General features: G+C 38.7%; 1 pseudogene; it reads right to left on the bottom strand.

Annotated features, from left to right (window-relative positions):
* Window positions 1-10,984: 10,984 nt before the first annotated feature.
* Window positions 10,985-12,132, bottom strand: LOC134204069 (uncharacterized; annotated as a pseudogene).
* Between the last annotated feature and the right edge of the window lie 1,076 nt (window positions 12,133-13,208).

A 13,208-nucleotide genomic window follows, 5' to 3' on the forward strand; every position in this document is an offset into this window, starting at 1 on the left:
GTCGCAGTAATAAAATATACCCGACAAGGAAAAAAAGGGCAGACAGATATTCATTCTTATGTGTATGGATTTGGTTTCACGTAGTTTACGTCGAACGGTCATGTCTTGTACACAACCACCATGATTTTGAAACCATGAAAGAGCAAGTTGTATATTTGAAACTGGTTGATAGACTTTTGCTTACGCGTGTTGACTCTAAGGCATTACAAAAGACAAAAGATGTAAATCTTGGCAGCGGACAAAAGCATAAGTTCCTTCTCCAAAATGGGCAACATTATTCAAATAGGTTGAAAATGTTAAAAGTAATGAAAATGTCAATATCTGGGTACACGGGTACCCTATCTGTCATTCACGTCTGATTTTTGTTGGCTGCATAAGGGTTAAATTTGTTTTACAATGTGTTTAAATGCTTTTGCCTATTTGTCTACATGACATAAAATTGATGCCAAGGATAAAAATTCATGTTTTGTTTTAAACCAGTTTTGATAAACAATAAAGTTTGTTCCAAAATTGAGTGAAGCGAGATGAGCGTGCGGCCGATTAATATGAATGAATTTTACTACTGGAGGATATAAACAACCAGCATTTGGCACCAATACATTACCAGTTTTTCACTTCCATGGCTAGTTGCTAAAGGGAGCAAATCCATTGCTGATAATAGAAATTGCTATGCCAATAGGAGAAATGTTGACCTGTTACTTTATAATAAATTTACTGAGTTTGTGGTGAAAGCTGTTATATTTAGTGAACACCAATCATCAAAGAAAGAGCATACAAATGTATACCAGTTAAGCTGTACCTGTGTTTTAGTGTAATTATTAATTATTTTTATCATTCAATTTGGCGAATGTCTTAGACTGCCAAGAATAGGTATTTTCCCCTATTTTTGGACGAGGATTCAGAATATATAAACAATATACTAAAAATTAGACCTGTGCGCCGATTGAAAATTTATTGGCGGCGACGTGATAGATCATTTTCAGTCAGCAGCGTGGCGACGTCACGCCGTTGGTGATCGGCGAATTCTTCCTGAAGTTCCTCCAGGAATTCCTATAGAATTTCTAACCCAACTCCTATCCCTAAAAACTTTTCAGGAAGTAGTGAATTCTTCTAGAAAGATTCATAAATCCTTTTGAAATTAACACAGAAATCCCTCCAGGTACTTCCAACATACTTCTCACAGAAGCTCCTATAAAAACGTTTTGAAATGTTCAGTAGTTCCTTTAGAAATTCTCCGGGTATTTTCTGAACAAACTTGTGTAGAAATGGGTTGCACATGAAAACTCCTCGGAAATTATGTATATATGAAATTCTCTCGGCAGTTGGAAACTTTTCATAAATTCCTTCCAAAAGTTTTTATTTTTCCTGGTACTTCCACCGAAATATAATTCTCCTGCCTTATCTTCTTCGAGTTCCTCCAGGTGCTTTCTGGCAATCACAGTGAACTCTCTCTCTAACTCGATGTGCTGTAACTCGATATTTCCTTTTACTCGACGAAGTTCAAATTCTCTTGAATTCTGCATAAGGGCAAGTGAATATACGGGTAAGTGGGTACTATGGCTGCCGCTTAATCGGTGAACGTTTTAATGGTAACAATGTTCTAGAAAGATGAAGCAGAATTATCAACGAACTCACCTGGTGCAAACAAATTTGGAATCAAAACCCTTTGCGGCACCATACTAATGGTATTGTTATATCATGACTTTAAACCAGCGGCAAAATCCATTACTTTTATTTTAATTCAATGGATTTCCAACAAAATAGTCGTTTCTAAATTCATCATTGATGTGGAAAGTGAATATTTTGAGCAATTTAATAACTGTGTGACATCAAAAACGATTTAAAAGTTTTGATTAAAGCCAAAATCAGCCATATTCAGTTTCCCTTGATTTTTAACATACATGGGGCAAGTGAGACATATTTGAACAACATTTTCGATAAAACCATTTTACCTGTTTTTAGATTGTTGTCTAGTGAAAAATAACTTCGACACTCATATATCATATGGATCTGAATCAAATTCAGTTGATATCGTTGGTTTAGTTGTTAAGAAGTAGTGTACAGTTGATGCCGGCGGCGGCGGCGGCGGCGTGGATCGGCGTGGCGATTTTTTACGTTTTTCTGATATTCTTTATTTTGCATTTTTTCAGGATATTTTCAAGACATTTGATCACGATACTCGCGTGCCGTCACTCGAAGGACTTGCTTTGCTAATTTAATTAGCCCCGAAAAGTTAACCGCGATTCAAAGCACTCCACCAAATGCACTAAGTCTCGTCAGGGACTTTGACGATTTCTACCACTGCACCGTATCACTCGAGCGCGCAAAGATAAAGTTGGCAGTTTAGCTCAACACTTAGAAAATTTCTTGTCATCAAACGACCAAAGAAACAACCGACCGTACTTGTTTGTGCTTCAACGTATTATTAGCTACTGGTTTATTTACAATTTTGCTGTCCACTCTTCCTACAGCTGTATGGTTGACCATCGGCTATCGGTCGTGCGGGAGACTCTCTTACTCTCTATTTCTGTTGGCGGAGTATTAGACGAGTCATTAAAAAAGGGTAGTGTAGGGTTGCGTTAGATGGGCAATAAAATTCAATTGAACTTAGAACTACTATTTACAGCTATGACTATTTCTAACAACATTAAAAGAAGAATCTTTTGAATTTCGCACGAAAAATCTAATGAACTTCTCCAGAAAAATCAATAAGTTTATCCTAAATTTGGAAAACATTTTCAAGAAATCTTCGGAATTACCAAAAGAAGATCTTCCCGAATAAAATTATTTGAAATTTCAGCAGAAAACTCGTCGCAATTCACCTCGAAATTTACATGAGAAACTTTAGAATTTTCACAAAAAAAATGTTCTTAACAGGAAAAACTTCGGAAATATACAAAAAGTTCCTGTTAAGTATTCTTCGAAATTTTTTTTAATTGTTTTTGATTATTGTAGGAGAGTGCGGCTGGTAGAATGGGTGGTATACCGTTGGCTTTCCCAGTCTAGAATACAGTAAATTTTAAAGAATTTTCGCGGGAGACTCTAAGGAGTTTTCAAGAAAAGTTCTCTTGTTCTCTTGGGAAATTGTCCTTTAGTTTAAGAAACTTTTTTAGAATTTCCGCGGAGGATTGTTCAAAATGCCTCAACGAAAAAATGTTCGAAATTATTGGTTTCCTACGGGAATTTCTTTGTATACACATATTTTTTTTACCAGGATCTCAGCAATTTGTTGAGCTTTTACCGAGGTTCGCACAGCCGAGCCCAAGCAAACGCATTTTTGCCGAGATTTCTGTCAAAATTGAAAACCAGCAAATAATTAGCCTAAAACTAGCTAACAAACGTTATTTTTGCCGGGAAATTAGTTTTTATTTTGCTGGACAAACGGCTGTGCAGATTTTGCCGAGCTACGGAAACAAAAACTGAGTGTGTACAGTAAACGTTTGATAACTGAAAGTCATTTAACTGCTATGCTTTTAACTGCATTTTGATAGTTACATCAGTTTTGCAGTTATCGGACAGCTGAGCTTCAAAACGATGTTAAAGTCGATGATAGTTGCATAGCGCTAAACAATCAGGTGCACTCTATCCTGACGTCGTCTGACAGTTGTTTGCCGTCTACACAGAAAAAATAAAGAACCTAAAAAAAAAGTTTATAGAACTCAACTTTGAGTACGAAGTTCAAATTTTTAACTCAATATTAGGTAGTTTTCTCACTCCCTCTCATGAACACGGAAGCTTGGAAGTACCCATTAAAGGGGTTTCATTCACCCATTTTTTGATCGAGTACTGAATTGTCAAAAAATGGGTATTTTTTCAATAACATAAAAAGAGTTCAAAAACCCCATTTTAAAATAACTTGTTCAGTAACAATAATGGGTAAATAGTGCCCTGGGGTGTTTATTGAAACGCGGCCATTTTTTCTTTCAAGTTGTTTGTGATTTTTACAAGTCGTGAAGAAATCTAATTTAAACCTCAAATTCAACATATACGTGGTTGAGAAATGTTGGAAAACTACCGAAGGTAAGTACTTGTGAGTCTTATTATAAAGATTATTTGAAAAATAGTCACGAAACGATTTAAAAATGGCATACATTTTCTTTGTTGCAGACATATGTTGTGCAGCGGCTCTTGCGTTAATATTTAATCACCCGAGGATTTATCGAAAATATGTGTCCCGGGAACGTTCAACCTCGCGTTCAACCATTCGCCGATGTACTCTAATGTTCTGAGATTCTTTTAAATTGTTACCGGATGAAGTAGCTCTCCGGCAGTAGCTGTGGCGGTAGCTGTGGGAAATCATCTTATGGCAGGAGAAAAGCGTCGATATGTAATTTTGCCTTGAATTTTGCACATGAAATAAATATGAAATATGTTGTTTATCTCAATGGTCTCTAGTTGTTTAAATCCATTATGAAATCTAAACAAATCACAAGAACAGAATTTTTTTAAAGCCATGAGTTATTTTTACCCATTTATTGCTGTGAAAACAAGGGGTCAAATTTACCCATTTTGTGAAGTTTGCTTCAAGTACTCATTAATGAGTAAAAGCGATTTACTCATTAAATGAGTTATGCCGCTTTTCTTCATAATGGGTACGAAAGTACCCATTAATGGGTACTTGAAGCCTTCCGTGAATGATATTATAACCAAAGAGAGCTGCATCGACCCAACGTGTGCTGTTCCATGGAAGAAGCCAAATTTGAGTTGTTTTCACCATAGTCTCAAGTGAGTGAAAATAACATAAATTTGAGTGGGTGAAACTTCATAGTGGGTGAAAATTCAACGCGGGAGTAAAGGCAAAGTACTCATTGGATTTATTCGCATTTTACTTATTTTTCGCTTCTTCCACGCAAGGGCGAATTTGAGTGATAGGAACCGTAACGTGAGTTGTTTCGCGGTTCCAGGATACGTCGCAGTTATCGAACGCCATTCGCTAACTGCTACGAAAATAGGGTAAAATGTTCAATAGTGGACCCCCTAGTAGCGGAATTTTGCTCTTCCTGTCATATGGCTTAGAAATTTTCAAAATATAAACTCTGCTTGATATCTAACAACAAGCTCTGCATCCCTTCTTCACGATACATACATAAAACACCCAAATACACGACGTTATTCGTTGAAATTAACATTTTAAAGTCTAACTGAATTTGCCCTATAGTAGACCCCCTGAGGGTCCATAATAGGAAATTGCTTCCCTATAGTCGATTTGATTTTCATGTCCCGTTTCGGGACGTTCTTCTTCCCTATTATGGACCCCCCAAAATATTCCTATAATGGACACTCTTGTGTTTATTTTTTTTACAGAATTGTAAAAAAATCATCTAATTTGAATTTCCATAGCATTTCCAACGCATGTAATCAAATCATAGGACTGTAAGGTAGGTTCTCCTGATAGAATTTCATAGCAAAATGTTGACATTGTGCAGTAATAATGCAAAAATAGCTGAGGGTCCACTATTGGTTGGGGTCCACTATTGGTCACTTTACCCTATGTTGCAGTTATCGAACGTCTAGTGTATTGTACTTAAGAAATTCTTGGGAAATTTTTTTGGCCGAAAGCAACATAAGGCCGAACTGATAATTTGGTCGAAAAAGTCGTTAGCCCTAACAGGTCGTTTGGCCAAATAGGTCATTAGCCCAAAAATGCTGTTTGACCGAGATTGTCATTGGACGGAATGGAACATATCGTACAGGCCAATAGGTTATACGGCCAAATGTTAATAACTGAACGGGTAATTTAATACAAAATATCCATCCGTTTGGCCTATATAAAGGGCTGGATATCATTAAGCTTATACAACTCGGCAGACTCCGCGGGCTGGTCACGTTGTTCGTATGCCGGAAGAACGTCAAGCGAAGATAATATTTAGTAGAGAACCCGGAAGAGGCCGCAGGCTTCGTGGAAGGCCGCGTACACGATGGCTTTTTGCAGTTGAAGAGGACCTGAGGGCACTCAATGTTCAGGGCGACTGGAAGCGATTGGCCCAGGATCGAGTCCAGTGGAGAAGGATACTCCGGCGTAGGTTCATCGAAGAGCTGTAGCCCATCAAGTATCAAGTAGTATCCATCCGTTTGGCCTAAAGACATTTACGTTGAAAAGGCCTTTTCTCGACCGACCGTTGAACGAAATTTCGTAACCTCTCTACTTTTTAAGTCGATACTGGCCTTCAAGCCACAAGCTATCTAACCAAATCACATTAAGCCGAATTGAACGTTTATCCAAAACTGTTAGGTCAAAAATGATTTGACCATAAATGTTGATAGTTTGAGCGAAAACGACATACAGCCGAAATGGACATTCGAACTGGTAATTTCGCCGAAAAAAAAATCGTTCAACCGAATAGATCATTTGACCGAAAATGCCGTTGGGTAGGAATGCTAATTTTGCCCGAAAATTTCCTTTCTGCAAAACAACCCTTCTGGCTGAACGGCATTTTCTGTCAAATGACCTATTCGCATAAACTTCTTTTTTGGCAACATGATCAATTCAGCCGAACGACACTTTTCAAAGAAGGTTACAGTAAGTACATTTTTGGGCTAAATGGCTTTTTCTGCAAAATGACATTTTTTGCCAACGGAATTTTTGGTCAAATGATCTATATTCGGTCAATCGACTTTTTGATCCGAACGGCATATTCAGCCAAATGACATGTTAGGGTAAACAACTTTTTACAAGTCCGGCCAAAATTTTCCTTTAGGCTGTACATTGCTTTCGACCAAACTACATTTTCGGTCAAACCAGTTTTGACCTGATAACAGTTTTCGTGACACGTTTAGTTTTGCTAAATGGTACCTTGTTAGATGTCTTTTGGCCTAAAGGCCAGTATCGACTTAAAAATAGAGAGGCCACAGAATTTTGTTCTATGATCAATACACAAAAAGACCATTTCACCAGACAAATGTCCATTTCTGACCATATTGCCCGTTCAGTACGAGGTTCAGTCTTTCAAATTTGGCCGTATACCCGTTGGACCAAATTACATTTTCGGCCAAATGGCCCATTCTGTCAAAAAACTATTTCTGCTAAATGACATTTTTAGCCAGTAATTCGTTAGGGTCGCCGGACAACCTGTTAGGACAAACGGCATTTTCGGCCAAATTACCAGTTCGGCCGTCGGTCGCTTTCGGTCAATGGAACTTACCAAGAATTTTCTGAAGAAATCCAAAAAAAATTCTCAAAAATTCCGAGCATTTTTCCGATGTTTTAAAGTTGGCTATGCCATTTTTTTTCTGTCGGGTACAATATCCACTGCGACCAGATATTTGATTTATTGTGGCCGACCCCTTTTTAATATATAGTATAAGTCAGATAGTCTAACACTATTGAAAAGTGACTTACTGACTATGATTATTATCCCAGTAAGGTGTAATTCAACGAATGAAGTTTATTGCCTTGTTGGGAGAAGTTATACCAACAATAAGGTTCAATAAAAACCCTTCTCAAAAATGTTTCTCCTCCTGTGAAAAAGTGCTGTACAATCACAAAGTAAATGTTCCGAAGTTTCATCTCAAAGTAACAGAAACGACAGACATCGTCTTCCAGCTTCCCAAATTGTTTTAAATAGTATTTACTGATATAGTGACCTGTTATTAGCCCACTGAATGTACATAAGTCTTTTTTTGATAAGCTCAAAACCTTTTTAGTTAATGTTGCATTTGGAGTTATGAATCTCCTTGATTGTCGTGCTGTCCTTGTATTATTCCAGATTTCATTTATTTTCAGTTTTTCCCAGTTCTTTAGTTCCATTTTAAGAGTACATTCCGAAATGCTACAGAATGGTTCTGGACCGACAAATAGTTTGGAAGATCCTTTTCTTGCTAACAAGTAAGGCTATGCCATACTAATCGTTTAGTGATGAACTTCTCCATGCGAAAAAATCACTCTAATAAAGGATAAAAAAAACCTAACCGTCTTAATTTATCTAAATTAGGGAAGTCAACGTTAAAGCATCTCTTTTACCAATCACAGTTTGTTGTGTGAATTCCAAAGAATACTCAACAGAAATTCAATAGGAACTTTTCGTAGATATATTTTCCTGTAGAAATTTGGAACAACTACAAAGAGATTCTCATGCAAATCCCAAACAATTTTCCTTGGTAAATCCAAAGAGCTACTCTTGGCAAAGAGTTCTCGAAACTGGAAAGTAGAAAATCTGAAAATCTGAAATTAATTTTCAAATGAATATCCTGGAAAAACTGGAAATTTTTCATCAAAATTTTGAGGCGAAATTCAAAAGATTCCCCAGTTATTGTCTTTAAACTATTCAAAATGACCAATTCACCCGAACCAAATGACTTTTTCGACCAAACGACTATTTCGGCCGAAGGACATATTCAAAATAAATTTCAGCCAGAGGATCTGTTTGACCAAATGACATTCTCGACCAAATAACTTTAGGCTAGATATCCTAGCAAAGTCTGAAAACATAATGAGATCTTATAGAAAACATATTTTGATTTCGACATCAAATTGATTCATAATTTGTTTTCAAATATGTATAAATCATCATGATTGATTACATACTTTGATCTCATTTTGCTGTAGATTACTAAATTGAATGTTATGACATCAAACCGTGTACTTATATTCTTATCGGAAACCAATATCAAAATTAGTTTTCGATCGACATCAGGAATAGTTTTTGATTGGATGTCACAGTAAGATATTTCTGCTATTACTATTATTAGTATTTTGTTTTTTTAACGGTAAAAAACGATCAAAAAGATATCAAATTAAGTAAATAAGTTATCGATGTGCTCTTAAGCTTTGCTCGGGTAGGCTTCTGCTGATTTTTTTTGGATTTCAACGGGAACTTATTCACAATTTTCACGCTTAGTTTTTACGGAGAGCTCTTCAAAATTTCAACAAGATATTGTATGGAAATACATGGTATCTTCACGAAAAAATCTCTGGAGTTTTAACGTGATGTTGTAGAGATCTATCAGGAAATGATACGGAAATTGCACTGAATATTTGGAGTTTCCACTCAAAATTTGAATCGGCGTGGAATATTATAGATCAGCGGCGTGACAAATTTTAAACGGCGGCGCGCCGATGCAAAAATGTCAGCATCCTGTCTCTACATTCAGGTGCTCTTCGTAGTGCTGCCGCCACCTTTGGATCACCTCACGCTCGTTCGTAACAAGGTTCCCGTTTATGTCCTTACACATATCGGGCTGTGGCACGTGGCCTTTACGTGAACGGTTCAACTTCTCATAGAACTTTCGTGTGTTATTAGCGCGGTACAGTTGCTCCGTCTCTTCACGTTCTCGATCTTTCTACTGACGCTTTTTCCTCTGGAGAATCGAGTTTTGTCTATTCCGCGCCTGTTTATATCGTGCCTCGTTCGCCCTCGTGCAGTGTTGCAGCAATCTCGCCCATGCTGCATTCTTCTCTTCTACTAACTGCTCACATTCGCCGTCATACCAGTCGTTTATCTGATCCGGGGCACCGTGCCAAGTGCAAGTGCCAAGTTGCGGTGCTTCCAATGGCGGATCGAATATCTCTCCAGCCATCTTCACGAGAAGCTGCGCCCAGCTGCTCTTCCGTTGGGAGTGCCACTTCCAGCTGCTGCGCGTATTCTTGGGATAGTCTACCGTCTTGTAGCCGCCCAATGTTAAGCCGCGGCGTCCGACTTCGACGCGTGTTGTACACCGTCGAGAGTTTTGAGCGCAGGCATACTGCAACGAGGTAGTGGTCGAATTCAATATTCGCACTGCGGTAAGTGCGGACGTTCGTGATGTTGGAGAAGAATTTACCGTCGATTCGAACGTGATCGATTTGGTTTTCCGTTTCTTGGTTAGGTGATCTCCATGTGGCCTTGTGGATATTTTTGTGGGGAAAGAAGGTGCTTCGGACTACCATTCCGCGGGAGGCTGCGAAGTTTATGCATAGTTGGTTGTTGTCATTCGATACGGTGTGCAGACTATCCGGTCCGAGGACCGGTCTATACATTTCCTCCCTTCCTACCTGAGCGTTCATGTCACCGATGACGATTTTGACGTCCCGCAGTGGGCATATGTCTGCTCCAGCTGTGCGTAGAACGCTTCTTTCTCGTCGTCGGGTCTCCCTTCGTATAGGCAGTGCACGTTGATGATGCTATAGCTGAAGAAACGGCCTTTAATCCTCAGCTTGCACATCCTTGGCAGCCACCCAATTACGCGTTGGCGCATCTTACCCAGCACTATGAAGCCGGTTCCCAGCTCGTTGTTGGTGCCACAGAGGGCCGCAGTTTGGGGATCACTGCTCTAAGCTCATGCTCAAATCAGTAACATAGGTAATCTTATAATCTGTTTTACGTCGGGCGGTCGTATATTTTGCATATGGTTTGAACAATCAATCTTCGAAGCGTTATAACTTTTTTCGTGGACGTTCCAGCATTTTCCGGCATCCTTTGTGTTATATTTGCACGCAATGTGCTACTTGGTCTACGATGAACTGAAAGCTCTAGAAGTAAAACTGCAAAAAATACGTTTTCCCATACCAATTTCCATGCAAACTTTTTTTTCGATAATATGACGATAATAAAAATAACACTCAGGAATGAGAAATATTTTCTATTATAAATGCGAGTTGAACCTGATGATGTTGATAGTCCCGCAATCTTGCTTTTGAAGTCTACCCAGCCAACACAAAGTCACATATGCTAGCGAATAAGTATACATGGTGGAGGCGATATAGGCGCATGCCCCCATTTGACTGCATGCAAAATGTACCTATATGGCCTCCACTTTGAACACTTATTCGCTATGATATACGATCTTGTGTTTGCTGGGTATACACCGCGGACGCTTCTTACGCTTGTTACGTAGTTCTGCAGAACATCTGAATAGCGGCCGAACAGAAATGGATAGAAATCATCACAACAAATTATGCTCGTACCAAGAAAATAATTTATTCATAGCTACATAGAGATCAACAACTTTTCTCTTCTCTCACATACGTCATTATATTCAATGGTGAATGCGTGTTACTATATCGATACCTATGTGATAATACATGCACTTCATCTTCCTATACTGAAAGCGATCTTTCGATGTGATTCATCACCAATAGTTTTGTTAGTTTTTCCCATCAGAAGCCGAAAATGATTCGCGGGTGACGCACACTTTCCTGCCATCGTCGTACACCTGCACCGGGATAGGACAACTCTGCTCGACGTACACCAATCGTCGGTCCGCTCTGTAGCACTGATAGTACATATTTGCGTTTGACGACTTAGCAAACAACCCCGCGCTCGGGCACCTGAAAACACACCGACCCAGGGCCTGGTCGAAACTGGCTCCATCGTCGCAAGCAATCATCAAAATTTGTGATTCGATCGCCACATGGTCTGCGTCATATTGGCAGTGATAAAAGTATTTCGGATTTGGAGGATACACTTTGAAAATGGAGTCATTCTGAGTGCAGTTCAGCACCTCACATGAGCCCGGTCTTCGATTGCACAATTACGACCGACTGTTGTATGTGTATCCGGGAGCACACTGGTACTGATCGCCCAGAACGCCTTCCGCTTCGCAATAGTAATAACTGGAACAAGAATACGGATCCGGATAGAAGCCTTTGCCGGTGCAGTAGAACGAAGCTGCGGTCGTAGTTGGAGAGTCAGTGCTGGAACAAACGGCTAGGCTGTCATCGGGAACAGTTGAACAGGCGCCGATCTGTGAATTGCAGTACGGAGTGTCCGTTGGACACAACTTGGTTGGATTGTCCGGCTCAGGAAGACCAACGCATATCTTCATCGTACGGCATCCAATGCACCGAACTGGTCTACTTCCGTCACATGGAGGTTCCGTTGAGTAGATTAGGTCCGTTGTATCCTCTCGGGCTAATGCATTCCAGATTGTTGATCTGTTCGGAGTTTGCAATGACCCTGATTTGATTATCTAAGTGACGAAAGGAGGAGTAGTTAGTCATGAACATGATGCTAAAAACATCGACTCCGGTGCCGAAATAGCTACAAAACGATAAATATTGAATTTTCAACACTAATGTTTTTTTCTGAACTTTTAGCCAACACGTTGAACAATAACATCGGGAATGCAGAAACCAATTCACCTCTAAAATACTAGCGATTTTCTTACCAAGATCTGTACAAACGCAATTAGTGTTAGCTTGTTCGTGGACTGCATGGCGAATGAAAGATATGTTAATGCCCCCTCGATTCAAAGCTTTTATAAAATTTTAGCTAGTATAGTGATGTAAAGATAACACCAGTTTATTCTGATATGTATTCAAAACTGTTATCTGTGAGTTTCCTAATACTCTCTAACCTACATTTCAGAAAAGGTTCATAAAATAGACACAGTACCTATGTTTGAAGAAACACAATTAGTTCAATGTGATTCGAAATGTGATGGGACCTTCCTTAACCGTGCGATGCTTAAGATGCGCGGCTACAAAAGCAAGACCATGCTTCACTGGGCATAAATATATCATCGTATTAGCCTCATGATATATGAATGCAAAAATGGTAACTTGGCTTTGAAACCTCGATGTTAATAATTTCCCAGTGGGGGATCTAATGTGATGAAGAAAAAAAAGAAGAAGAAGAATATCACAAATGTGCCAATATTGTTAAATGTTTTTTTTGTTAACAAGTGCAATACTGTGTAGGAGGCCTATGCTGTTACTAAAGACCAGTGAAACCTGTTATAAGCTTTACACGTGCACTGTATATAGAAGATGAAAATAACTTTACCGAAGATAATGATTTTATTTTACCTTAGTAGTTATTATTATTTATTTATATACTTATTTTTTAGACTAAGGCCAGTTGTGACCTTTCTCGTTTTTAGAGCAAAGGTAAATTGAAATCTCTAAATTAATTCCAAAACAAGACAGATACGTATTTCGACCTCAACAGTAAGGACAATTAAGTGGTGGAATTCAATGGGATTGTATAAACTCGTCTTATGCCAGGTGAAAACATTCCACTAAAAAGCTCAAAATAATTTTCTTATCCAAAACAAGATTTTTCTTCATTCGACTACAAGTCCGACAACGGCTCTCAATCCCATTTCACAGGCACATTCCTCAGGAAAAATTTATTTTTTTTCCGCGAAATTTATACTGAACTGTTTTTGCATTCTGTATAGATGGAGATTCCCCTGTACCGAATTTTTTTCAAAACTATACTTGGAGAGAATCCTGAATAATTGTTTCAACCAGTTCATTTATTTGTTAGACTCAGTCGTGTATGACACTT

The sequence above is a fragment of the Armigeres subalbatus genome, unplaced genomic scaffold (genome assembly GCF_024139115.2).
Source record: "Armigeres subalbatus isolate Guangzhou_Male unplaced genomic scaffold, GZ_Asu_2 Contig378, whole genome shotgun sequence".
Classification (NCBI taxonomy): domain Eukaryota; kingdom Metazoa; phylum Arthropoda; class Insecta; order Diptera; family Culicidae; genus Armigeres; species Armigeres subalbatus.